This window comes from Pseudophryne corroboree, chromosome 4, assembly GCF_028390025.1.
Source record: "Pseudophryne corroboree isolate aPseCor3 chromosome 4, aPseCor3.hap2, whole genome shotgun sequence".
NCBI lineage: Eukaryota > Metazoa > Chordata > Amphibia > Anura > Myobatrachidae > Pseudophryne > Pseudophryne corroboree.
The window spans coordinates 462,572,959-462,600,940 of NC_086447.1; the positions used below are offsets into that span (position 1 = coordinate 462,572,959).

Consider the following 27,982-nt stretch of genomic DNA (forward strand, 5'->3'; position numbering starts at 1 on the left):
GGGGGGGTATATATGTACCTGGCACATAGTGGGGGGCTATATTGTGCACTGGGGTCATGTGAGTACCTGGCACCGTGGGGTAATATCTGGCACTGGGGACATATGTGGCACTGGGAGCACAGCCCTAGCAACAAGCACTACCCCCTAGCAACGAGCATGACACCCAGTGCATGAAACCCCTGGCAACAAGCATGACACCGAGTGCATGAAACCCCTGGCAACGAGCATGACACCCAGTGCATGATACCCCTGGCAACGAGCATGAAACCCTGAGCATGAAAACCCCTGGCACCGTGCATGGAACCAAGAGCATGAAACCCCTGGCAACGAGCAGGTAATTTAAAAGTAATTAGAAGCCTTACTGTAGGACTTAATGTGTAATGGGCATTACGGTGTGTGGCATAATGTATCACGGACATTGCGGTATGTGTCATAATGTGTCACAGGCATTACGGTGTGTGGCATACTGTATCACGGGCATTGTGGTATGTGGTATAATGTCTCAGGGTCATTGCAGTGTGGCATAATGTATAACGGGCATTGCGGTGTGTAGCATAGGGTATAACGGGCATTGCGGTATGTGTCAGGCATTACGGTGTGTTGTATACTATATCACGGGCATTGTGGTATGTGGTATAATGTATCAGGGGCATTGCAGTGTGTAGCATAATGTATAACGGGCATTGCGATTCCTGTCATAATGTGTCGGGGGCATTACGGTGTGTGGCATAATGTGTCGGGGGCATTATGGTGTGTGCATATTGTGTCATGTGCATTATTGTGTGTGGCATAATGTCTAAGGGCCATTGCAGTATGTGGCATAATGTATACTGGGCATTACTATAAGGAGGAAAAATTACAAATAATGTAAGGGGCATGAATCAGGATTATTTTTCTTTCCAGTGGTGGCTAACGTCTGGGCGTGCAGGTTGGAAAACTGGGGTATAACGTAGTCTTTTCCTGCAATGCCACGCCCCTTTATGTGAAGCCACGCCCATCCCAACGAAGCCACACACCCTATTTTGCGGCGCGCGCACATTTATTCCTTTAATAGTGCCAATTATGGGGGATGGGGGGGGGTGCCGAAGAATTTTTTGGCTTGGGGGAGAAAAATTTCTAGCAAACACCCCTGATGGCACTCACTGCAATTACACTGCTCCTCCTCAGCTTGGTCTGGCTCCCCCTCTCTTTCCCCTGCAAGCTGCATCAGCTTACTTACAAGTCAGTAACTAAACTAAACTGACACTGACAGTCGCAGACTAGTACTGCTGCTGCTGGAAAAACGAGTGACGTGTCAATGCTGCTGCCGGCCGCCTGCCAGTATTGAATTTGTCTTCCTAAGAAGAACGCTGGCTGCATGCTGCTCCTCATCAGTGGCTGACGTTGGCATAGCATAGAAGGAGAGAGGTGGGCATGTGGTGGGTGTGACAGGGGGGCATGCGAGCAGCATGATGTAATCACGTCACATCACACTGTTTTTGTACATGGAGGTGGAGTCGGGGATTTGAAAGCCGGTGTCAGTGGCACCCTTGATTAACCCAGGCATCTGGTCAGTAATGCAATCCTGACAGGGTGCATCGCATAGGGGACAGTAAACAGCGTGCTCGGCGATCACTGCATCAGGCATGTGAGATCAGGGTGCCAGACATTAGGGGGTGCCTGTGCGCACCAGGCACCCCCCCTGCGCACACCTATGATTCCAGTGACGATATATGCTGCTGCTATATGTACACTGCTACAGTATTATAATAATAATTATGACAACAACCACAGGTCCCTTACAGTGTTGTTGTGTTGTGCTGCATCAGACCAGTGCTAGTGTCCTGTCCATCAGTCATTCCAGTGACGATATACGCTGCTGCTATATGTCCACTGCTACAGTATTATAATAATTATAACAACAACCACCACAAGTTCTTTACAGTGTTGTTGTGATGTGCTGCATCAGACCAGTGGAAGTGTCCTGTCCATCAGTCATTCCAGTGACGAGGTAGTCACAGTGGTATACGCTGCTGCTATATGTCCACTGCTGCCATATAATAATAATAATAATAATAATAATAATAACAACAACAACAAGTCCCTTACAGTGTTGCTGTGTTTTGCTGCATCAGACCAGTGGTAGTGTCCTGGCCATCAGTCATTCCTGTGCCGCATATTGTCTTATATAACTCCCAAAAAAAGAACAAAAAAATTTGAGGATAAAATAGGGGAAGATCAAGAACCACTTTCTCCTAGTGCTGAAGCTGCTGCCACTAGACATGACATAGATGATGAAATTCCATCAACGTCTTTTGACAAGGCTGATGCCCAATGTGATAGTAGAGGGCATGTAAAATCCAAAAAGCCAAAGTTCAGTAAAAAGACCCAAAAAAAGAAATTGAAATGGTCTGAAGAGAAACGTAAACTTGCCAATATGCCATTTACGACACGGAGTGGCAAGGAACGGCTAAGGCCCTGGCCTATGTTCATGGCTGGCCTATGTTTATGGCTAGTGGTTCATCTTCACATGACGATGGAAGCCCTCATCCTCCTGCTAGAAAAATTAAAAGAGTTAAGTTGGAAAGAGCACAGAAAAGAAATGTGCGTTCTGAGATGGTATCACAAATCCCCAAGGAGAGTCCAAATGTGTCGGCGGCTTCGATGCCTGACCTTCCTAACACTGGACGGGAAGAGGTGGCTCCTTCTACCATTTGCACACCCCCTGCAAGTGCTGCAAGGAGCACCCACAGTCCATTTCCTGATATTCAAATTGAAGATTTCACTTGAAGTACACCAGGATGTTGCTGGTGCTTAGTAGGAAGTTGACGATGATGATTCTGATGGTGATGTGGTTTGCTTAAGTCAGGCACCGGAGGAGACATCTGTTGTCCTTGGGACGAAGAAGCCTATTGTGATGCCTGGGCAAACTACCAAAAAAGCCCCCTCTTCGGTGTGAAATTATTTTTCCACAAATCCAGACAACAGGTGTCAAGCCATCTGTTGCCTCTGTCAATCTGTAATAAGTAGGGGTAAGGATGTTAACCACCTAGGAACATCCTCCCTTATACGTCACCTGCTGCGCATTCATCAGAAGTCAGTGTCAACTTGTGAAACTTTGGGTAAGAGCATAAGCAGTCCACTGACACCTAAATCCCTTCTTTCTCCTGTACCTAAGCTCCTGCAAGCCACACCCCTAACTCCCTCAACGTCAACTTCCTCCTCAGTCAGGAACATCTGTAGTCCTGCAGGCCATGTCACTGTCAAGACTGAGGAGTCCTCTCCTAACCGGGATTCCTCCGTAGGATCCTTGAGTGCTACGCCTGCTGCTGCTGCCGCTGCTGTTGCTGCTGCTGGGAGTGGATCATCATCCCAGAGGGGAAGTCGGAAGACCAAGTGTACTACTTCCAACAAGCAATTGACTGTCCAACAGTCCGTTGTGAGGAAGATAAAATATGACAGCAGTCATCCTTTTGCAAAGCGGATAACTGAGGCATTGACAGCTATGTTGGTGTTAGATGTACGTCCGGTATCCGCCATTAGTTCAGTGGGACTTAGAGAATTGTTTGATGTACTGTGTCCCCGGTATCAAATCCCATCTAGGTTCCACTTCTCTAGGCAGGCGATACCGAGAATGTACACAGATGTCAGAAAAAGAGTCTCCAGTGTCCTAAAAAATGCGGTTGTATCCAGTGTCCAGTTAAACATGGACATGTGGACAAGTGGAACAGGGCAGACTAAGGACTATATGACTGTAACAGCCCACTGGGTAGATGTATGGCCTCCCACAGCAACAACAGCAGTGGCACAAGACGCAGCATCTCGCAAACGCCAACTCATTCCTAGGCAGGCTATGCTATGTATCACCGCTTTCCTTAAGAGGCACACAGCTGACAACCTCTTAAGGAAACTGAGGAACATCATCACAGAATGGCTTACCCCAATTGGACTCTCCTGGAGATTTGTGATATCGGACAACGCCACCAATATTGTGCGTGCATTACATCTGGGCAAATTCCAGCATGTCCCATGTTTTCACATACAATTACTTTGGTGGTGCAGAATTTTTTGAAAAATTACAGGGATGTGCGAGAGATGCTGTTGGGGGCCTGAAATATTGCGGGCCACTTTCGGCATTCTGCCACTGCGTGCCGAAGACTGGAGCACCAGCAAACACTCCTGAACCTGCCCCGCCATCAACTGAAGCAAGAGGTGGTAACGAGGTGGAATTCAACACTCTATATGCTTCGGAGGATGGAGGAGCAGCAAAAGGCCATTCAAGCCTATACATCCACCTATGATATAGGCAAAGGAGGGGTAATGCACCTGACTCAAGCACAGTGGATAATGATTTCTGTCTTGTGCAAAGTTCTCCAACCCTTCGAACTTGCCACACGTGAAGTCAGTTCAGACACTGCCAGCTTGAGTCAGGTCATTCCCCTCATCAGGATTTTGCAGAAGCAGCTGGGAAAATTGAAGGAGGAGCTAAGACGGAGCGATTCTGCAAAGTATGTGGGACTTGTGGATGGAGCCCTTCATTCACTTTGCCAGGAATCAAGGGTGGTCAATCTGTTGAAATCAGAGCACTACATTTTGGCCACCGTGCTTGATCCTAGGTTTAAAGCCTACATTGTATCTCTCCAGCAGACACAAGTGTGCAGAGGTGCAAAGACCTGCTGGTTAGACAATTGTCAACTCAAGCGGAACGTGACCCGTCATTAGCTCATCCTTAAATTTTTCCCGCCACTGGGGCTGCAAGGAAAAGGATAAGATTTCCAAGTCCACCCGCTGGCGGTGATGCAGGGCAGTCTGGAGCAAAAGCTGACATCTGGTCCGGACTGAAGGACCTGCCAACGATTACTGACATGTCTACTGTCACTGCATATGATTCTGTCACCATTGAAAGAATGGTGGAGGATTATATGAGTGACAACATCCAAGTAGGCATGTCATACAGTCCGTATGTATACTGGCAGGAAAAAGAGGCAATTTGGAGGCCCTTGCACAAACTGGCTTTATTTTACGTAAGTTGGCCCCCCTCCAGTGTGTACTCTGAAAGAGTGTTTAGTAACCTTGTCAGCGATTGGCGTAGGAGGTTTCTTCCACTAAATGTGTAGAAGATGATGTTAATCAAAATGAATGATAAATTCCTTTGGGAAGACCTTTATCAGCAATTGCCTCCAGAAAGTACACAGGAACCTGTGATGGTGGATTCCAATGGGGACGAATTAATACTCTGTGTGGAGGAGGATGTACACAGTGAAAGGGGTGAGCAATCGGAGGATGAGGTGGACATCTTGCCCCTGTAGAGCCAGTTTGTGCAAGGAGAGATTGATTGCTTCTTTTTTGGTGGGGGCCCAAACAAACCAGTCATTTCAGCCACAGTTGTGTGGCAGACCCTGTTGCTGAAATGATTGGTTTGTTAAAGTGTGCATGTCCTGTTTATACAACATAAGGGTGGTTGGGAGGGCCCAAGGACAATTCCATCTTGCACTTCTTTTTCTTCTTTGCATAATGTGCTGTTTGGGGACTAGTTTTTTTTAAGTGCCATCCTGTCTGTAACTGCAGTGCCACTCCTAGATGGGCCAGGTGTTTGTGCCGCACACTTGTGTCTCTTAGCTTGGCCATCTCGCTACCTAATTGAACCTCTTTTTCTTATTTGCATCATGTGCTGTTTGGGGCCTATTATTTAAATCTGCCATCCTGTCTGTAACTGCAGTGCCACTCCTAGATGGGCCAGATGTTTGTGCCGCACACTTGTGTCGCTTAGCTTGGCCATCCAGCTACCTAATTGCACCTCTTTTTCTTCTTTGCATCATGTGCTGTTTGGGGACTAGTTTTTGTAAGTGCCATCCTGTCTGCAACTGCAGTGCCACTCCTAGATGGGCCAGGTGTTTGTGCCGCACACTTGTGTCGCTTAGTTTAGTCATACAGCCACCTCGGTGCAATGTTTAGGCCTAAAAACAATATTGTGAGGTGTGAGGTATTCAGAATAGACTGGAAATGAGTGGAAATTAATGTTATTGAGGTTAATAATACTGTAGGAGCAATATTACCCCCAAATTCTGTGATTTTAGCTGTTTTTATGGTTTTAAAAAAAAATCATTCAGATCCAAAACCAAAACCAAAACACAAAAGGGTGGTTTTGGCAAAACCAGGCCAAAACCAAAACACAAAAGTGGAATTAGAACCAAAACACAAAACACGAAAAGTGCCAGCCGCACATCTCTACTTCAAACACGTTTGCTAATGCTATTTTTATGTAAACTAATTTTTTTTTATCTTATCTTCACAGTTTTCAATGTTCCACCTAGAAGGAAGAAACTGAACAAAGTGGAGCAAGTAGCTAAAGCCATGACATATGTCCTTGTTTAACAACTCAGAGACATGGACACTGCTATGTCCGTACAGGAGGATGCAAGGTTTATAGAGGCTGAGTGCCAAATGCAAGACTCATTTATTACCCAAGTCATGACAATGCAGGAACGCATGAGTAGAGAGCAGCATAAGCGTCATAGGGAATTGCAACAAATGAACATGGCGTTCTTTGAACGTTTGATCAATACTTCAAAAGCTCCAACCCAACACCACAGCTCACAATACCCTGGGCAGGGTTATTCCACAGTTAATCCTGGCCCATACTATGCCCTAAATACTGCAGCATCTAAAGCACAAAGTTCAGAGTTTAGTGTATACTACAATTTAACTTAAACTTATGGGCACATTCATCAACGAGTGATAAACAGCTCCCAAATTTTTTTTTTCTAATATATATCAGTTAGGAGCACCAACTGATTGGCTGGTATAATTTATTGCTCACAGTGAAATTTATCACTCATTGATAAATAACCACAGTATGGTTAATAACAAAGTGTTTATGCACAACTGTTTGTGCATTATGTTTAATTCTAATGGTTTACTGTATTACAATTTTTGTTTGGGATGGGGTGGTACGGGTACGGGAGGAGTGAGGGTTTCTTATGGCTGTGGTGTATTTTGCATAGTGTCTAAAAACCTCAAAACAAACACTTATTTTTGTAAATTATACTGCAAATATACTGCAGGGATTCTGTGGCTATACATTGTTGTAATTGTATCTAAAAGCCTACCAGTGTGCATTTTTTTTTTTGGAATTCAAAAGTTATGTGAAACTATATGCATAAGGTACCCAAATGTGCGTATCAGTAGACCATCTTTTCCTTGTTTGGGAACAAATAGAAATATTGTTTCACCATATATACACATGCTGTTAATGTGTTTTTTTTATTAAAAATTGCACCTAAAACACAAAGGTGGTAAACAAAATAATAAAAATATAATTAACCAAACCTGTTGTGATAACTTTTCTAATACTCAATGTTTCTAATAATGATGAGAGGGTTGTAACTACTATTGTAACAGTGCTGTAAGGTTTGCCGTAATAGTGTAACGGATTTGTTCTGCTGTGGAGTTTGTGTCAGCTCAAAAAAATGCACATCCAACAGATGGGTTTCCAACACTAGGGTCCTGCACAGTCCACTCAGGTAGAAATAGTTCATTTTTAGTTTGCAGATGTTGTGTAATATACAGCACGCAGCCACTACATTGGGCATGATCTTTAGGTCAACATCATTTCACTTCAGCAAACAACACCATCTTCCTTTTAACCTGCCAAAGGCGTTCTCCACCACTATCCTTGCCGAAATTCAGGGTGTGTGTATATATATTACTTTTTCAGGGCTCAACTGGATCTGTTGGGTGTAGACCTTCATAATCCAGTAGCATAAAGGGTATGCTGCATCCCTGATGATGTGAACGGCGATCTCCACCCCATTCATGATCTTAGAATACTGTTTTAAAACGGTGAAAAAAATATATTGCAGAGGAGTTAGTCAAAAGTATAAGATGGGAATAAAAATGATTTAGGCAATTATATACAACCATTACAGCTAAAATACAGCACATAGGAGATCATTTAAAAAATGTTTATCTCTTTGGGGTACAGCCAGCCTTCCTGCTTCTCCTCTACAATGTTGAAAAGATCTGAATTGGCAAGAACTCGGGAGTCATGAGATCATCCTGGCAAGCCAATAAACACATCTAGGAAACTGAAATACATTTAAATTTAAATAAGATATACTGTAAAACACCCATGCAACTCACCCCACCACCCCAAAGAAAACACTTACCAATATTTGTGGTCCACAACAGCCTGTAATATGATTGCGTTCCAGCCTTTCCTGTTAAAATAATCTGCAGGGTTGTCACATGGGGCAATAATAGGGATGTGTGTCCCATCAATCACTCCTGCACACTGCGGATAGCCTCACTTCACAAATCCTTTTATGGTGTCCGGTAAGCGCTGTCCTTGTGGTAAAGATTTGAAGCACTTGTATAAGGTAGATACCATTGCCTGAGTCACCTGGTGGACTATGACACAGACTGTGGAGATCCCAACACCGAACAAGCACGAGATTGTGAGGTACTCTCCCGGGGTAGCATACCACCACAATGCAATGGCTAGCCTCCTGCGTGCCCTGATGGGTCTCCTAAGCCAGGTGGTCTGCATGTCAAGTGCTGGGGTAAGTAAGCCCAGGATGTAATCAAAGGTTGCACGAGACATACGGAAGTTAGACATCCACTCTTCATCCTGGTAAGCTTCCACGGTCCTCATAAAGGCTTCTCCATGCCGGCGATCTCTGGACCACAATGATCGGTTGGTCCCCAGGTTCAGTCTCAGGATGGTACTTATTCTGGATGATATGAGGCCTCTCCTCCTGCGCAAATATTGGCGGTGACTAGCAGCCATCTCCACCATAAATTGCGCCCTCCTCCTCCTCATAAAATACATGTGCAGTATACTGCACAGTGTGACAAGCTGCATAATGCTCTCACTGGCTGCATGAAACTGCTGTAAAGCACAAAGAATCACAAGCTCTGGCATACATACTGGTACTCCGTTGGCCATGACTGCAGCAATGCTGTGAGCAGGCCCCACCCCTCCCTTTGCTTGCCTATTGTGACCTCATCTCATGTGAGCAAGAAAAATGTCCATTTCTAATGACATACATATGCATTTGCAGGGATTTCCCAGGATCAGTGTAAACGGGGCTTTCTCGGGTCGATCCCAGGTCTAAGTGTAGTGTGAAAGGGGACATTCCTTGGTTTTGACCCGGGATGCGTCCGGGAACATATTCCCGGGTGTGACCCGGCTCTGTCAGTGTGAAAGGGGTATTATTAGCTTTCTATATTCTCAAGGATTCTAGAGATCATTGTCATGGCCCTTAACATATATTAAATATTACATTATGCATCCCCCAGTGTAAATTCTAAGGATATTATAAGTCACAGCAAACCGCAGCTATGTACTTCCAAGGAAAAAGTTAAATACTGTACAATGATCAAATTTCAACTGTGTGTGTGTGTATATATATATATATATATATATATATATATAAAAATCAATTGTTTAAAATAGTTTTTATTTTTTTTAATTTTTATTTTGGGGGGGGGGGGGGGGGGGGGAGGTTGCACAAGTAAAAAAAACTTATATACACTCCAACAAGTGTTTGTCTATCAGGTGAGGAGGTACAGCATATTGACAGCCATAGCGATCCTATACACCGTAAGAAAACAGAAATAGCGCTGTCGTATTTGGCACACTAACATGAAAATGTAACTTTTATTAGATCACATTTAATATTGTATATGAAGACTAAACTAGCAAAATATTTGTAAGCATTAACAAAGTTAAGTGTGGAAAAGAATTGAAATTAAGTATTTAAAAACTGAAACGAGTCTTGGGGGAATATTTACTAAAGGTCAATTTTGATCATTTTAAATCTTATTCAGATAGATTAAAATCGATCTTAATCAATGTTTGGGCTTACAGGACTAAAACACATTTAGAGATGATTTTTTATATGTATTTTTAATGTTAGTAAATGTGTGTTTTAGACCTGGAAGCCCAGCATCGATTAAGATCGATTTTAATTGAACTAAAATAGAGTAAAATTTATCAAAATGGACCTTTACTAAATATATCCCTTGCTATGTGTTTATTATTGTTATTAATTAGGTGTATTATAAGTTCAAAATGTGAGTATTACTTAATATAAAGAAATGTTATGACATAACGTACTGTATCTCCACAAAATCTCTTTATATTAAATAATGTACACACTTTGAACTTGTAATATAATACAGCTAATGGTTTGGGTACGAAATCCAGGCAGTCAGAAGACAGCGGAATCCCAATGGCAGGAAACCCAATGGATCCCGGTAAGTATTTTAATACTACCCCTAAACCTATCTCTAACCATCACCTCCCGCAACCTTACCCTACCCATCCCCTCCTGCCATCTAACCCTAACCGTCCCCTCCTGCAACATTACCCTAACCATCCCCTCTTGCCATCTAACCCTAAACGTCCCATCCCGCAACCTTACCCTAACCATCCCCTCCTGCCATCTAACCCTAACCATCCCCTCCCGCAACCTTACCCTAACCATCCCCTCCTGCCATCTAACCCTAACCGTCCCCTCCCGCAACCTTACCGTAACCATCCCCTACTGCCATCTAACCCTAACTGTCCCCTCCCGCAACCTTACCCTAACCATCCCCTCCTGCCATCTAACCCTAGCTGTCCCCTCCTGCAACCTTAACCTAACCATCCCCTCCTGCCATTTATCCCTAACCGTACCCTCCACAACCTTACCCTAAGCATCTCCTCCTGCTATCTAAACCTAACCGTCCCCTCCCGCAACCTTACCCTAAGCATCTCCTCCTGCTATCTAACCCTAGCCATCCCCTCCTGCAGCCTCATTATTATCATTGTTTATTTATATAACGCCACATGGGTTCCACGTCGCCTAAAAAAGTATGGAGACAAATGAGCAAAACAAGAAAATATCAACTTACAGTACAAGACAAAGTATATGGTATATAAATAGTGCTGTAACAGGGAAAAGGACACTGAAATAAGCATCAAGGTGGCAGAATTCAAGGGTTTGGTGCGTTAGGAGAGTATGTAGTAGAAACAGAGCCGGGTTATAGCAGTGGTGACAGGGTTGGTTATCCCAGGGCCCCCAGTCACTGCTATTAGAACCGGAGCACAGTATTTAGCTGTGTCTCCACTTCGGTAGCTCAGCTATTCCTTTACAGCAGCCATTGAAGAGCTCCTCACTGCACACAGTCTCACAGGATTTTACCCTGCGAAACACTCTCCCAGTGTTACCTGCAGCCTCTGCAAATGTTTAAGGACTCCGAGCTGAGACTGCTCTGAGCACACTTTCCTGGCTGCCTGCTGGGGGGAGTGTTGTTTGACAGTAATTTATTTAGTGGGACCCTCACAACTTAATTGCCCCTGGCCCCCCACAAGCCTTAATCCAGCCCTGAGTAGAAAATAGTCTAAGAGAGAGAAAAGCACATGATGAGAAAGCACCTTGCTTGTGAGAGTTTACAGTATGAAGATCCTAATCTTCCCTACACCTGCAACCTATCTCTAACCCTCCCCCTAGTGCCAAAACCTATCGCTAATTCTCCATACTTACCTCCGGGATCTGTCATTTTTCTGAGCGTTGGGATCCTTTTGACTGTTGGGATCCCGATTGCCAGGAATTTAACAGCATCCTAACCTAATTAATAATAACACAAACAAACACACAGCAAGACAGACTTCTTTCAGTTTTTAAACCCTGCATTTCAATTCTTTTTCACACTTATCTTTGTCTATGCTTTGTCAAAATGTTGCTGTTTTAGTTTTAATATACAATTTTAAATGTGTTGTAATAAATGTTAAATTAGATTTTTAGTGCGCCAAATAAGACACCTTTTTTTCTTTTTTCTTACATTTGTACATTTTTAAATTCCAGGGGTAAATTATTGGTAATAAACTTGCTGTTTTTTATACCCTATGTGCTGTTTCGCATTGGCATTGGGGGGTTTTCAGACCTGATCGTAGCAGCAATTTTGTTAGCAGTTGGGCAAAACCATGGCCCTCATTCCGAGTTGTTCGCTCGCTAGCTGCTTTTAGCAGCATTGCACACGCAATGGCCGCCGCCCTCTGGGAGTGTAGCTTAGCTTAGCAGAATAGCGAACGAAAGATTAGCAGAACTGCTACTAAATAATTCTTTGCCGTTTCTGAGTAGCTCCAGACCTACTCACAGATTGTGATCAGCTCAGTCCGTTTAGTTCCTGGTTTGACGTCACAAACACGCCCTGCGTTTGGCCAGCCACTCCCCCGTTTCTCCAGACACTCCCGTGTTTCTCCCTGACACGCCAGCGTTTTTTAGCACACTCCCTGAAAACGCTCAGTTATCACTCAGAAACGCCCCTTTCCTGTCAATCATTCACCTATCAGCAGTGCGACTGACAAGCGCCGCAAGATCCACAGCAAAACTGCTAAGTTTTAGTTAAATAACTAAGCGCATGCGCCCTGCGTGCCTTGCGCATGCGCAATTAGCAACAAATCGCAGCATAACGAAAATCGGCAACGAGCGAACAACTTGGAATGACCCCCCATGTGCACTGCAGGTGTGGCAGATATAACATTTGCAGTGTAACAAATTTGCTGCTGCGATCAACTCTGAATTACCCCCTTGGTTTTGCCCAACTGCTAACAAATTTGCTGCTACAATCAGGTCTGAATTACCCCTATTGTGTAAAGTCATCACAGAGCCTTACCACAATCTAGAAAGAAATACAAGTGATGTAAGTCTGTGTGACACTGTATGTAACAGAAAAAGCTGCCTGAGAGCTAAAAATAGTACAGAAGATTGGTATATAAAGTTCTCTAAGAAACACAAGAGGAGATGGGAGCAAAGTGCATAAGAATGGAGTATAAGAAATACAAGTGTATTATCCCCCAATGAGTGGAACAAGTGATTGATGTGCTTGTTGACTAGGGAGGCCAATCCCGAGGCATTTTTTCAATCCCGGGATTCGGGATTGAAAAATGCTCAATCCCGGGATTCCCAGGATCCCGGGGTTGAAGTAGGGATCAGTGTAGGGAGCAGTGTAGGGAGCGGGGAAAGTATATGTGGAGGGCAGCAAGGCAGGGTGGATGTATGGAGCAAGGGAGGGTGGGTGTAGAGAGCATGTAAGGAACAGGAAGGGAGGGTGGGTGTAGGGAGCAGCGGGAGAGTGGGTGTAGGGAGTAGCGGGAGGGTGGGTGTAGGGAGCAGCGGGAGGGTGGGTGTAGGGAGCAGCGGGAGAGTGGGTGTAGGGAGCAGTGGGAGGGTGGGTGTGTAGTGAGCATGTAAGGTACAGGAAGGGAGGATGTCTGAGCAGTGAGGGAGTGTGGGTGTAGGTAGCGATAAGATAAACACTTACTACTTAGACGGGCCGCGGGCACCAGCCATGGACACACACACACTGACCGAGCTGGCAGCATTTCAAACGTAGCGCTGGCCGCCAGCCAGTCAGAACTGCCGCTTCCCTGATTGGCTGCCAGTCTGCCAGCTCTGATTGGCTGGCGGCCGGCGCTACATTTGAAATGCTGCCAGCACGGTCAGTGTGTGTGTGTCCATAGCTGATGTAACTACATCGCTGACAGCCGGTCAGCGCTGTGCTATAGTGCTCAGCGCTGTCTGGCAAAACTGCGCATGCGCATTCTAATCCCGTGAATCCCGGGATTGGAGGCTCCTATCCCGGGATTCAAATTCTGGCATTTTTGGGCCCAAATCCCGGGATCCCACCGATCCCAATCCCGGGATTGGCCTCCCTATTGTTGACTATGAGATTAGGGAGAGTCAAGAAGAAAATGTAAGTAGAAAGACAGTAAAAAAGAGGGAAAGGTTTTAAGATACATTCCAAATGATAATAATCATCTAAATACCCACTGTAAACAAAAGAGGGGGAAATACTGGGCTATATTTTTAATCTGCAATACCCGTGTAAAAGGCATAGTAATTAGAAAATGCTTTACAGGTTTTCAGAACCACTTTGTTGTACTTTATTGAAGGAATGCAGGCTGTCAAATACAGCAAGTTCACAGCCAGCAGTTTCAAATAAAACCCCTCAACCTTATCACTGACAATACAGAGGTAACCTACAGGAGCGTAACTCCCAGAGACAATGGAGACACCTGCTACTGGGCTCCAAGCACTGATGGGGCACTTGCATGTACAGCAGCACCTGTGTGGTTCACAGTGGGATCCAAGTGTGTCCAAGCGCACCCTGCTGCTGCTTCAGAGCTAATTGGCTCTGTCCCAGGATCCCTGCTAACACCAGCAATAGGGGACAGGGTGGCTCCTGCCTGGTACCACTTAGCCTGCACTGTAGCAAGCAACAGTGCTCTGACTACTGCTGCGGGACTGTGAGACGGAACCCACTGGTGAACGCTGATTCTGCATGCTGCAGATGGAAGAATCCTGTGAGTCTGACCCCAACCCACCGGTTATTGTCACACAGTTTAGCTCGAGCCCTGCCAATTCACTGTGGGCTTCAGTACCTGTAGACTGGCTGAGAATGCTATCTACAGTATTTATTTTTTTATATATATATATATATATATATAAAAAACAAATATAAAACCACAGCAATGCAATGTCTGCACTCACCACTCATAGGGTGGGGTGCATGCAGCCCATGGCCATCTACTTAAATATATACAAACAGAAAATTCAGCACTCACCATAGCAAGCTCACATCCTCACAACATCAATAAATAAATGATGGGGGTTTAGTTAGTGACTTGGCCAATGCACGGAAGCCTGCAAACCGATCACTAAGGTACCCTACCTTCATGCAGGTCCTACACTATCACAGAGTCTTAAAAATTAAAACCTGGCAACTGTATCACACATAATATAACTGCAAATATGCCCACTAGGTTTAATGTGTACCTGCCACATACCTACCACATACCTGGGATGAATTTATGCCCCAGGTCATCTATCTAGTGACCATCCAACTAGTTTAGTATTGGCCACTCTGCCCACAACAAACAGTCCCTATTTATCACCCTCCTCAAACACTATCTCAACAATAAATCAACAACCCCCAAGTCCTCCACCTGTGTATACTGTTACTGCCCTGTGTGTAGGAAAGTGTAAAATGTTTAAACCTGTCTGCAGCATGAGACTACAGACTAGCTGAAAGCTTATACCAATTGCTATTATGTAGGTTAGGACTGCTGTATCAGAGAAGCCTTGAAGTGGCCAGCAGCTAAACATGTGTTTGCAAACATTTGTGACTAATTCTCTAAATTTTATTACCAGATAGGTTCAGGGATGGTTACAGGTAATTTTCAGTGTGCAGAAGGGAATTTAGGGGTGGGGATTTGCACCCCCCTCCTGATATATAATTATCTCCAGGTATGATTGAGCAGCTTCCAAATTGTTTGTCTGCTTGTGTGCAAGAGGCATTGAATGGGAGCAGAATTTGGAAGACATGCTGTTCCTTGTAGTGCCAATGGGAGATCCTGGGGGTGGCTCCCGAGTAAGTTAGCTCTCTGTCTGGAAGTGTTTTAGTAATAGCCTTTATCATGAGGCCTACTTTACATGGTCCTATGTGGGCACTGCTATTATGTAGGTTAGGACTGCTGTATCAGAGAAGCCGTGAAGTGGCTAGCAGCTAAACATGTGTTTGCAAACATATGTGACTAATTCTCTGAATTTTATTATCAGATAGGTTCAGGGATGGTTACAGGTAATTTTCAGTGTGCGAAAGGGAATTTAGGGGTGGGGATTTGCACCCCTCTTCCTCTTTGTCTGTTGTTTGTCTGTGACCCCTCCCCCTTCCAGCACCTGATATATAATTATCTCCAAGTATGATTGAGCAGCTTCCAAATTGTTTGTCTGCTTGTGTGCAAGAGGCATTGGATGGGATCAGCATTTGGAAGGCATGCTGTTCCTTGTAGTGCCAATGGGAGATCCTGGGGGTGGCTCCCGGGTAAGTTAGCTCTCTGTCTGGAAGTATTTTAGTAATAGCCTTTATCATGAGGCCTACTGTGACAAATTACATGGCCCTATGTGGGCACTGCTATTATGTAGGTTAGGACTGCTGCATCAGAGAAGCCATGAAGTGGCCAGCAGCTAAACATGTGTTTGCAAACATTTGTGACTAATTCTCTGAATTTTATTACCAGATAGGTTCAGGGATGGTTACAGGTAATTTTCAGTGTGCAGAAGGGAATTTAGGGGTGGGGATTTGCACCCCCCTTCTTCTTTGTCTGTTGTTCGCATACCTGCCACACACCAGGGATGAATTTATGCCCCAGGTCATCTATTTAGTGACCCATCCAACTAGTTTAGTATTGGCCACTCTGCCCACAACAAACAGTCGCTATTTATCACCCTCCTCAAACACTATCTCAACAATAAATCAACAACCTCCAAGTCCTCCACCTGTGTATACTGTTACAGCCCTGTGTGTAGGAAAGTGTAAAATCTTTAATCCTGTCTGCAGCATGAGGCTACAGACTAGCTGAAAGCTTATACCAATTACTGTACATACATTTCCTCACCCTGTGTGTATGTGTCCTGTATGTTGGAAAGTGTAATGTTTCGTCCAGTCTGCAGTATGAGCATGCAGACTCCCAGAAAGCCTCTCAGCCTTTCCACTACAGGGTCATGGGAAATTGCTCTCTTTGCCACACTTAAAAACTTCTATGTTTTTAACATAAATTCTTATGGTTTGTTAACTTGCAAGTAGAAAAATGGAGATGTTCTCTGTTCCTTTACTTCTTTTGGTCAAACTGTTATTAGCGATGTATAGTTTTCCAAGAGTCAATTACAAAACTGGGCTTTCCCTGACATTGTGGCATCTGATGTAACCGTGTCAGAGAAGTCTGCCGGCATCTGCTGGAAGCTAATCTACTGGCATTTTCCAGGCTCAGCACCTTGGTTGGAGTGGCAACTTCCCCTGAGCTTCCTTCTGCCAGCCAGTTTAGAGAAGGGTGATCCTAAATGCCCTTCACCCTCTCCTGGGCAGCACCACAGCAGCAGAGATGGCTGATGTTAGGAAGGCCCACTCCCTGCTGCTGGTGAGTGCTTCTCCTGCTGGACTGTGAAGTACTGCAAGAAATAACTTTATAAAGTATAAAAACACACACAAAGCAAGGTATTTAAAAAAAAATGTTTCTACTGTATAAAATATTTTTTTAGAATAAATTTCCTCAATATGGTCATTTTTAAAAAAAATTCTTTTGACTAGACAATAGCTATGTTACCTGATTCAGCATCAATTTATTAACAGATTATTTAAAAATGTTGTGGATGTTTTTTTAGAAAAAAATATTAGCCAGTTAAGGGCTATATTCAATTGATGCTGGATCCTCTCAGACAGAGGGGATCCGACATGTCACTATTCAATGCTGGCTGGAAACAGCCCACATTCCGACAATGCAGACTCGACTCGATTACAAGTCGAATCTGCATCAGCGGCAAACTGTTGAAAACATCTGCGTTTTCAACAAAAACACATGGATCGGCGAGTAACTTGTCGATCCACGTGTTTTCTGAAAAGTGCCAGCTTATTTAATATTTATTTATTACCAGTTATTTATATAGCGCACACATATTCCGCAGCACTTTTTACAGAGAATATTTGCCCATTCACATCAGTCCTTGCCCCAGTGGAGCTTACAATCTATATTCCCTATCACATGTACACACAGACACATTCACGCTAGGGTTAATTTTTGTTGGGAGCCAATTAACCTGCCAGTATATTTTTGGGATTGTGGGAGGAAACCGGAGTACCCGGTGGAAACCATGCAAGTACGGGGAGAATATGCAAACTCTGCACAGCTAGGGCCATGGTGGGAATTGAACCCATGACCCTCGGTGCTGTGAGGCAGTAATGCTAACCATTACACGATCCGTACAGTCGAAAAAACGGCACTTTCATTGAATAGGTCGAATGCATATTCGACCTAAAACTGTCAAAAAAGTGACGTTTTTCCGACTGACGGAAAAAACGGCACGAATTGAATATACCCCTAAGTGGTAAAATCAAATTCCTTGAACTCTACCCCAAGGATACCATAAGGGTATAGACAAGAAAAACATTTCAAAACTATTCTGCATAATATTCACAAAATTTGGTATTGGGGAGCAACATTTTGAGTTTTGGAACCGGCCTTAGGGGGATATTCAATTAGTGCCGATACAATTCAGTCTAAAACACACAGCAAAATGTATTAACTATTCTCATCCTAGCTCTATGCATAGAATTTTCTGGGAAATGCAAACATACAAATATAGTGGAAAATGGATACTCTATATAACTTCACACCTAGGTGAAATGGCTTGTTCCTCTACATAATTAAATTACTGATAAATTTCACTGCAACATTGCTCATCACTGCTGATACTATAAATATGAAGAAACCTGGAGAGATGGATAACGGAAAGGTCAGCCAGGCTGGGCTGTTAGGCTGATGCAGTAAAGGATAAAATACCTCCAAAAGCAAGAGTCTGAGAAAGAAAAAGAGATTTGGCTGATTTTCTGGACTAACCCATCCCAATATGTTTTATTATTTTAACAAGGTAATACATTTGAAAACTAAAATCAAACAGTTTACTGAAATCATCAGTATATAACACATTAAACCACACTGTAGTGCCCCTTATTCACATTATGCCACACAGTAGTGCTCATTTTAACACGTTTTGTCACAGAGTAGTGCCACATATACACATTATGCTACACACAATAGTAATGCCCCTTATACTCATAATGCCATATAGTACCAGTGCTCTGTATACACATAATGTCACATAGTGATAGTTTCCCTTATACAAATAATGCCACACAGTAATGTCTCTTACACATTATGCCACACAGTAAGTGCACTTCCATAGGTTGCACTCAACTGGAAACCAATCTGTGAGCTCAGTCAGCCTTACTATCTGTCACTGACACAGACTAGAGACAGTCACTCTGGAAACTGAAACCACCCTGCTGCTCCTGCCACCCAATGGCTCCTCGATCGATACTGTGGGAGAGACAGCAACACACTGTACAGGAGGCAGAAGGCAGAGCTCTGGAGAGTGCAGAGAATGAGATGGGTACACTGCTAATAAAAACATTGCAGCAGGCACCTGGCAAATGGACATTGTGTCAGCCAGTTCCAAACTCCAGGCGCCAGCAATGTCAAACTGCTCCTAAGTTTGTCAGACAGCATAAAACAGGGGTTAATAGCATGAAGTGCTGATGTGTATGTAATTCTACAGGATATTCCAAAGTTAAAAGATCTTACTGATCTGTCCAATTGTAATGCCATTGATAAACTCTCACTCACCTATCACATACATTTAGATGCGACTTTCACCCATAGAATGTGCTTCCAGGCATGTGCTTCTGGCCAAGTGTTAGCGTGATAGAGTTAAATTGTAGGACAGCAGAGCTGTAACTAGACTTTCTGGTGCCCTGTGCCATAGAGAGTTTTGGTGGCCCCCATTCCCCCATTTTTCCAATAGGGATATAAATCGTATGCCTCATGGAGAAGGGGCATTACAAGATTGATGCCAGAGAAAGCCCATGCTATAACACACATTTATAGAACACTGCAAGAAAATTTATTTGGACAGAAAACCTCTTTATGCTACAGTCATGCACTTACCTTGAGAGCTCGTTGTTATTCAGGGATTCAGATGATGCAGTGTCATCACCTCGTGTCTGTCTTTCCTGCCGTGTAAAAGCAGGATGCAGACACAAATCCAATCTCTTGCAGCCACACACTACATAGATCTGCTCAGCCGCAATGCTGATCATTTTTTCACAAAGTACAAGGTAAGCTTCAAATAGTTAGAATTCTCTATCTTAGAATTATCTACCGTTCTATGCAAGGGCAGATAGCTCAATGAATATATTGTCTGACTGCAATGCCACAGGCAATGGGTTCGAATCCCAGGTATGTTAGCATCTTGAAATGTAATAAAGGATAGTGTGACTGAATAATCAAGAAATCTCAAGTTGAGTTCATGAATGTTGTATAGGTATTAGCAACAGAAGGGGTCAGGATAGGAGACAGGGGTGGTCAGGAGATGCTGAGCTTCAAAAAGGGAGGAAGCTGCAAGTAAGTAATTAAAACAGATAATTGACAAGTGCTGCCAACAGCGACCCCTGTCCTGCAGCGCTATGTGAAGTGCCCTCTCCGCACTCACCTATTTACGGCCCTGTATGACAGCATTGGATGTCATTGTTCCAGTGGTAGAAGCCACCCTGCAGGTGTTGGCTGTGGTTGCAGCAGTAAAAACATATGGTTCAGTATGCATCAGGATTGACCCTGTGCAATCTGAACAAAGCTCTGATGAGACCACATATCCCCCTCAGGACTGTTGAGTAAGTAATAGCTGACTTGCCAATGTAAAGCTATTTAACATTCTGGATGCCAATTGTAGATTTTGGCAGATCACACTGGATAAGATATAATTCATGCTCCCCATATTCATGACACCTGTGGGCAGGTACAGAATACCTTCCTCCTAATACCCTCTGGCATATGCACTGGCAGTGAAGTATTCCAATAATGCATGGAACATCTGTTTGAGGGATACCCTTGCGAGATCATTGTGAAATACATCCTCATTTGGGGTCTCTCCATGGAAGGACCAGGCCCGGCGACAGGGGGGGTCAAAGGGGACACCCGTATGGGGCCCCAAGGATCAGGGGGGCCCCGAGCATCAGGGGCACAAAAAATGTGTAGGCAGCGCCTAAGAAAGCTGTGGCTCCCGTGCACTCTGGGACGCCCATACGTCAATTAACAGACAATTACTTCCCAATACAAACACAACCCCCGCTGCATACCCCATCACTTGGTCTGAGCTGGTCCCGTGCTGTGTTGCCAGCGTCGCGGTGTTACTACGCATGAACCCGCGCCAGCCCGTCCCTGCTGCTGCCGCTGACTCCGAGGAGCTGAGCGGCACAGCACTGCCAGGCACACTGACTGGGAATATCAGACAGCAGCCGACTGCAGCTTTACCAATGTGATGTCCCTACAGACAAGGTCAGTCCCTCCTGGGTCCTTGCAATCTCCCTCACCGTTGTGACAATCTGTGGGTCTGTGTCTATATATGTATGTTTGTGTCTGTGTAGTATATGTACATGTATGTGTGCTTATATATGTATTTTATATATATATATATACACACACATTTATATTTAGGGGAAGAGTTGAGGGGGTAGGGGCCCCCCAGAGATATCAGTGTATGGGGCCCCAAGATTTCTGATGCCGGCCCTGGGAAGGACACAGCAAGTGCCTCCGCAAGATCCGCCAAAGAGTCCATGAAATCAACATGCAGATAAACCCTGTCAAACCTTTTTTTTTTTAGATACACTGAGGTCCCAGATCCTTCCAAGACACAGGCTATCCAACATATGCCTACCCCTGCAAATACTGTAAGTTGAGTCTGAAGCACTTTTGGGTATGAACAACTACCTTTCAAAATTTCGGCCACACTACAGTGAGGTCACTGCCCCGCTTCTTCAGCTTTTGTACAACAACATTGAATGGTTTTGGTTGGACTTACATGTTGCTGCTATTTCTCACCTCAAAAAACTTCATGCTCAGTGCTCCAATGTTTTGATATGCATGTTCACAATCATTCATTCAACTGTAGTCTTCATTTCATACAGTAATGGTCCTTCTACTGCCTCCTGCTGTCCTAAGACAGTAATTCTTTGTCTTCAGGGCATGGTGCTGACTTACTAGTGCAAGTGCTAAGAGAACCAGGACTTTTGTCACAGAGAGTCCTCCTAGGCAGCTGGCTGTGAATACAGTGTATGCCTCAATCACTGGTCAATCAGGCAGTTGAAATCCAGCACATGACTACAGGACCTCTGATTTATGATAGGCCAGTGATCTTCATGTGTTATGTTCCGTGACTGAATGATGAAGGGTCCGGTACTGTAATAATAATAATCTGCCTGGCCATGATATTGAGAGTTATAATAATAATCCTGTTTACCTGGGTGGCTGTGGATTGCCCTTCCATCATTGTCAACTGACTGCTAAAAAGTACATAAATCATTTTTCCCCTTTTTTTAATTACATTTTTCTTGCAGTAAATAAACTCAGCTGGAATGTGATGAAGTCCGAGTTCTGCGGCCGTGCGGGATGCCGGGTGAACTCAGAGGTTTTTTAAAGGGGCAATCATTTAGAACTCATGGTTTAGCCTTGTAAATGGTTGCCCCTTTAAAAAAACATCTGAGTTCAGCCGACATCCCAAACTTGGACTTAATTATATACCGCCCCTGAAGTTTATACATTCAATTTGTTTCCAGAGTGCTGTGCCTTTCTGCACATACATATGTCATCAGTTTGTTCTGGAACGTGACATAATATCTAAATGTCTGGAGTGCCCACTTCTACCTTCTTATATATGTGTCAGTACGCTTCATGTGTCAGTATGTTTCCTGTTTGCCTGGTGTGCTGACATGTTTTCTGTGGCTGATCTTGACAAATACCCTTTGGGGATGAAAAGTTGAATGAGTATGATTATTCAATAAATGTTTGTGTATTTCTACTCTGGTAATGTCCTTATTTGGCTTACATTGGCATACAATTCTGGATATTATAGGAATCACTGTGGGGTCCTCGCCACAGGATCTATTCCCACTCTATTGGTGTCATTGACACCTACTAGTGGGAATAGCCCCTGTGAGGTGGTATTTCTGCTAGTGGCATTGCCAGCTGTCGGGAATCTGGCGTCGGTCTCCTGACTGCCGGGATCCCGGCAGCCGGCAAATTGATTGCCTCTCGTGAAATACATATAATAATAAAAATGATAGACACAGGTAGTAATAGTGATGTGATTGAAGGCTATTTGTCATGCTTTCTGCTTTCCTCTCTACAGTTTAAACATGACCAAAACTTTGTTTTTTTGGACAGACACTCAAACTTTTCAACTATAAACTAAATAGATGAATGAATATTTTCCTCCACCCATGAAGTAATCAGATTTATCATGTGCTTTACAAGCAGATTCTAGAACACTGTTGTAAGGAGGTATACTTGTAACATCAAAGAGTATAAGACATTAGCTCTTTTCTTCCTCACTCATGACCTGAAAGCATTGGAAGGGAAAATGTGCTTTTTAAAATAAAGCCTGTTAGATTGGGAATATTTTTTTCTTATTGAACATTATGTATGTTGGGAGTAAAACTCCTGCTTTGAACTAATAAGGTCTAAAAGGAAGAAATCACTTTCAAAAACCATCTTTTGTTTGGTAAAGATCGTTGGGCTGGGAATGAAAGATTGGAGTATGCTTTAATGTGCCCTCTCCCTACTTTTTATATAGGGCATCAAGACCCATTTTGTAGCCCTCATAAAATGACAAAACAAACTTGGCATGGTTGTCTATCCTGTACATTAGTGCTATTAAGCGAAGTAAAAGCTTGTAATAGAGCCAACAGCGACTGGAAAGAAATAGCCGTTCTTTCACAGCTATCTCAGCCTTTCTATTACTTCAGAGTACAATTACATCTATTCACTATTTGATAAACTGGCTAGTTAAAATATGATGTGACTTAAAAGGGGAATCACACATGATATATATATAAAGTATTTAGGATTTATAGGTCACATACATTTCAAGGGTATTAGATTTACCATATTCAACTCTATAGTGGTTGTTATTCTTTGTAATGTATTATTAGAATAATAATAATAATAATAATAATAATAATAATTATTATTATTAGTAAAAGTAAAATTATGCACACACATTATTAATTTAGCCACCTTCAGTCATCAAAATGTAAAGGTTGTACATCTAATGTATTAAATAGTTATTTTTCTTACATGTAGTATAAACTAAAGAATTTTTTATACTGTACAGGATGTTTCTTTCTGGCCAATAACCAACAAAGTATTTGGGTTCTATTTAAAGTTGTGGTTTTAGATAGTAAGAAAAAAAAACAAATTGTAGAAAGATTTTGTATATGATTACCTCTACTCTAAGTGAATCCATTAGAAATAAACAGTTGCATTTCAGTGAAGTCTGTATTGCAATAACATCATAGCAAATTAGAATCATGTACTGTATATCTAGAAAAACTTTCAATGTAAATATATTCTCGAACCAATGCTACAATAATTTACCATCTAATAACTTTAAAATACTGAAGAGCTATAAAATTTATATTTTTGGATGAAGATATTAGTATAACATTACATGCAATAGGGCATTACAACATTATTATTACTTCCCCAAAGACTTAGAATAATCAATATGTTTGGCTACCAGGTGGTGGTAAAGAACCACTTATAGATATATAATGTAATTGCTATTTTTTACATTTATATTATTTATCGGGCATGTCTAAGGTTCAAGTACTGTATGCATCGATTTTACAAGGACAGTCTTTTACATTTATGCAATAAGATCCTGATTTGGACATGGAAGCAGTTAGCAGCCACTGCATATTTATACATAGTGGCTGTACTAAAATGTGCTAATGCCACAGAAGGCATCTTCAGTCAACAGACACCCTCTGCAGGCTTCATCCGCGGTCACAGTATCATATTAACTGGACGACCTGGTTACTCAAGATGTTCTGTTAAGTCATGTATCCAGGGTCAGTGAAACTGCATCCAACTAAACAATCACTAGCTTCAGCATGACCAGAAAATAGGGTCAACATGGCCCCATTTTCTGTGATGCTTCCTGTCACCACCCCCAAATGCCAGCAATATGTCAGTCATGCTACAGCATTTAGGTCACACAAGCGCAGATCTAAATACATCAGGTTTACGTACATCTCTTAATAAGGCCTAGAGTAATCTACTTGGTACATGCAGTACTAGATTTCAATTGGAAAGCATGTACTACCAATGGGTTTATCACTCATATAAATCAAATATCTATTACTAATATCTAGTATTTTGTTATTCACAAATCATACCAGAAAGATCATACTGGTTTTTGAAGTAATATACAATAGTGCATGTCAGATTATGAGTTTGCATTGCACTCTAAATTGGAGCAGCAGGGCTACCTGGTAGTGGCAGCTATCCTATATGTAACATAGAATATGTGAGTGCTTATAGATAAGGATGATTTGGTTGGAGATGTACAGTACTAAGCAGTGAAAAGAGTAGACAAGTGAGCCAGTGGAGAAGTTGCCCATGGCAACCAATCATATTCTCTGTATAATTTTATAGTATGCAATTAATTAATGTTACTTCAATTCTAATTGGTTGCCATGGGCAACTTCTCCACTGGCTCACCTCTCCACTCTTTTCACAGCTTAGTACATCTCCCCCTCAGTCTCTAGCACACTACAGCATGTGTGTCTGCAATTGCAGCTGTAGAACTGGTGATAGTTAATGATAGCAGCTCTGTACATAGATATTGGCCAGTAGTGTTGGAGACTGCATTTAGCAGGCTACAGAATAGCAGATTGTAGTTGGTTGGAGCAGAGGTGAAACTACAGGTAGCAGGCAGCACACTGGTGTAAGATTAGCTCAGATTACAACAGGTAGAACTGATGGTGATTCTATGCTGCAGAATGGAGAGTGATGAACACAGGGCTGAATCAATAGCAGAAATAGGAGCACTCTGAACAGCTATGGAGAGGAAATTAAACAGATGATGGAAGCTCTGAAACAGAGAACCACTTGTGACACAGGAGACCATGAGTACCTAGAAGACTAGTTGTAATGGCAATGAGCAGTTTAACTAGGGAGCTCTAGTTCAGGATTGGACATTAGAGTCATGTGCAGGGTAGAGACTGAAATAGCTGTAACAATCTCAGCTGATGTCAGAAAACATGGCGGCACCCATATCACGCCAGACCGCAGCAACAGGGGAATCCTAAAATGACTGGCCATCGGACACATACCAGCCAGTAAATCGGCAGCACCAGGTGTGGTGAGAGGGTCTATGTACCTAAATTGTGACAGTGCACATGCCAGGCTCTTGCTCTTGAGATAGTAAGTTGTTGTTCAAGATGTGATCATTATTCAAAATGATTTGTTGAATGGAGTTTTAGTAGAACACCATTAATTGATTAAACATGAATTGTCTGACCTTAACAGTTTAGAGATAAATACTAGTACCAGATGGAAGCTACCCTCTCTGCTGCTAGCTCTGCTTTCACTTAACCAGCACCACTCCTATGTATAAAATTGTTTGGTTGGGATGATCTATGTGTGACTGACTAAAGGTACACTCCAGGTAACTGACCTAAGCCAGATGAAATGTCTTCTTCTGTCCCCTTTGTTCTTTAGACCAGTGATGGGCTGGGGCATGAAGGGCCCAACAAAATAAAGCAGTGACAGAGGCCCATGCTTAAGAGATTTGACTGACAATTAAAGAGGACATAACCTGCAGACAACATGTATACTTCAATGTCTGAGCCCATATAAATATGTAAATGCAGCCTCTAAATTTTATTGGAAGGAGGGCGGATATTGGTGTTGTTTCTATAGAAACAAACCAAGCAGCCATGTTTAGCCATGTTCCTGCTCTGTCAGGTAGCTGGCCCTCTAATAGAGTAACAATGTAGAATACAAGTGTACAGTCTGGAACCTGACAATAAAGGTGGGATGGGGGCCACAGGAACAAGTGACTGCATTTATTTATCTTTTAAAATCATAATGTAAAGCGCAGCGGAATATGTGTGTGCTATATAAATCACTGGTAATAAATACTTTGAAATAGTGATAACAAAAATTATTCTAAAATACAATTTCAACATAAGCGTTTAAAGTGAACTGCATAGAGTACACAGTATATACACAGCATTAAATGTGCATCATGAACAATGAACTGCACACATTCAACATGAATTGTGAACGTGAACTGCAAGTTTGAATTCAAGCAGTCTGTTGATTGTGATGTGAAGAGGTCGTGGCTATTGGAATTCATTGAACAATAGACAGCAAAAACAATAATATATGGTAACCAAGTAAAAAAAAAACTAGGCAAAGGCAATCCCAACATTCCAGAAATGAATACATATATTTTTTTTCAAAGAGGAAATATAATCATTATGATCAAACCATGACATACACAAAAGGAGTGTAGAACTTGATATAGTGAAGGAAAGTATAATGTCCTGTTGCATTGATTAGTTCTACTCAGACTACAGTATTTACAGTTATTGTACATTATATGGTATTGTGTATATACAGTGATTGTACATTTGCTAAATGGATTCATTGGGTTGCATAACATACGCTAAAGCATGTGTTGTGCATCTCATATACTGTAGCTGAATTACAATATACAAGAGACACAATTTGTAAATGATAAATCAAGCAAAACATATTTCATTGTTTTTTACGTAAAAATATTTCCCCAAGTATAATAAATCTTTTGAAAATGCCAGATCTATAAGAAACAAAACTGCTACAATTGCGGACCTTATTGAATCTGCAGATTTAGCCTGCATTACAAAGACTTGGCTAGATGAAAATGCAGCACCTACAGTATTTTGAAAGCTGCCATCTCAACAAACTACTCTGTGATCCACTATCCAAGACTGGACCGCAGTGGAAATTTGTGTGTGTGTGGTTTTTCTGCTTAGGGTCCACGCTACCGCTAATACTCGCTCATTTGAGTGATTACTGCCCGAAGTTTGACAGGATTAGGTTTCAGAATACTGCTCATTGACTGCCCCCATGAGATGGAAAGATATTTTTACAAGAAATTGCACACACTATAGCTGGTCTAGTACTGAAGCATCAAAGATGGCTCATCCTCTGGGATTTCAATGCATGGGTTGAGGATGAGCTCTCATGCCTTGGCCAAGACCTTCTGTGCACTAAGAATGGTCTTCACACAAGTCATTCAGTGTGCTGCACATAAAAGTGGTCAAACACTCAATCTCTGTCTTTCAGATTGGACTACAAATCTCTGATCTAAAACCAAACCCAGTCAGTTGCAACCCCTCAAATAAGATTTTTGCCCATGGAGTTAACCAGGTAATGTTCAAGGAGGGGCATGACTCCCCAGGCTCTTGTAGCAAATTAGAATCTTTCTGTGATATTGGGTGTCTGTGAAGATCCCTGTTCCCTAGTCCATTACCAATAATTGGGATGTGACAAATGTAATGGATAAAGGGGCTA

At 42.7% G+C, this 27,982-nt stretch overlaps 1 long non-coding RNA gene across 1 annotated transcript in view; it reads left to right on the top strand.

Moving 5' to 3' along the window:
* Positions 1 to 7,181, top strand: part of LOC134911503 (uncharacterized) — a 104,859-nt gene extending 97,678 nt beyond the window's left edge. The window contains exon 3 of the long non-coding RNA XR_010176626.1: positions 6,275 to 7,181. This is a non-coding gene — a long non-coding RNA (uncharacterized LOC134911503). The remainder of the gene's footprint in view (positions 1 to 6,274) is intronic.
* Positions 7,182 to 27,982: the final 20,801 nt, after the last annotated feature.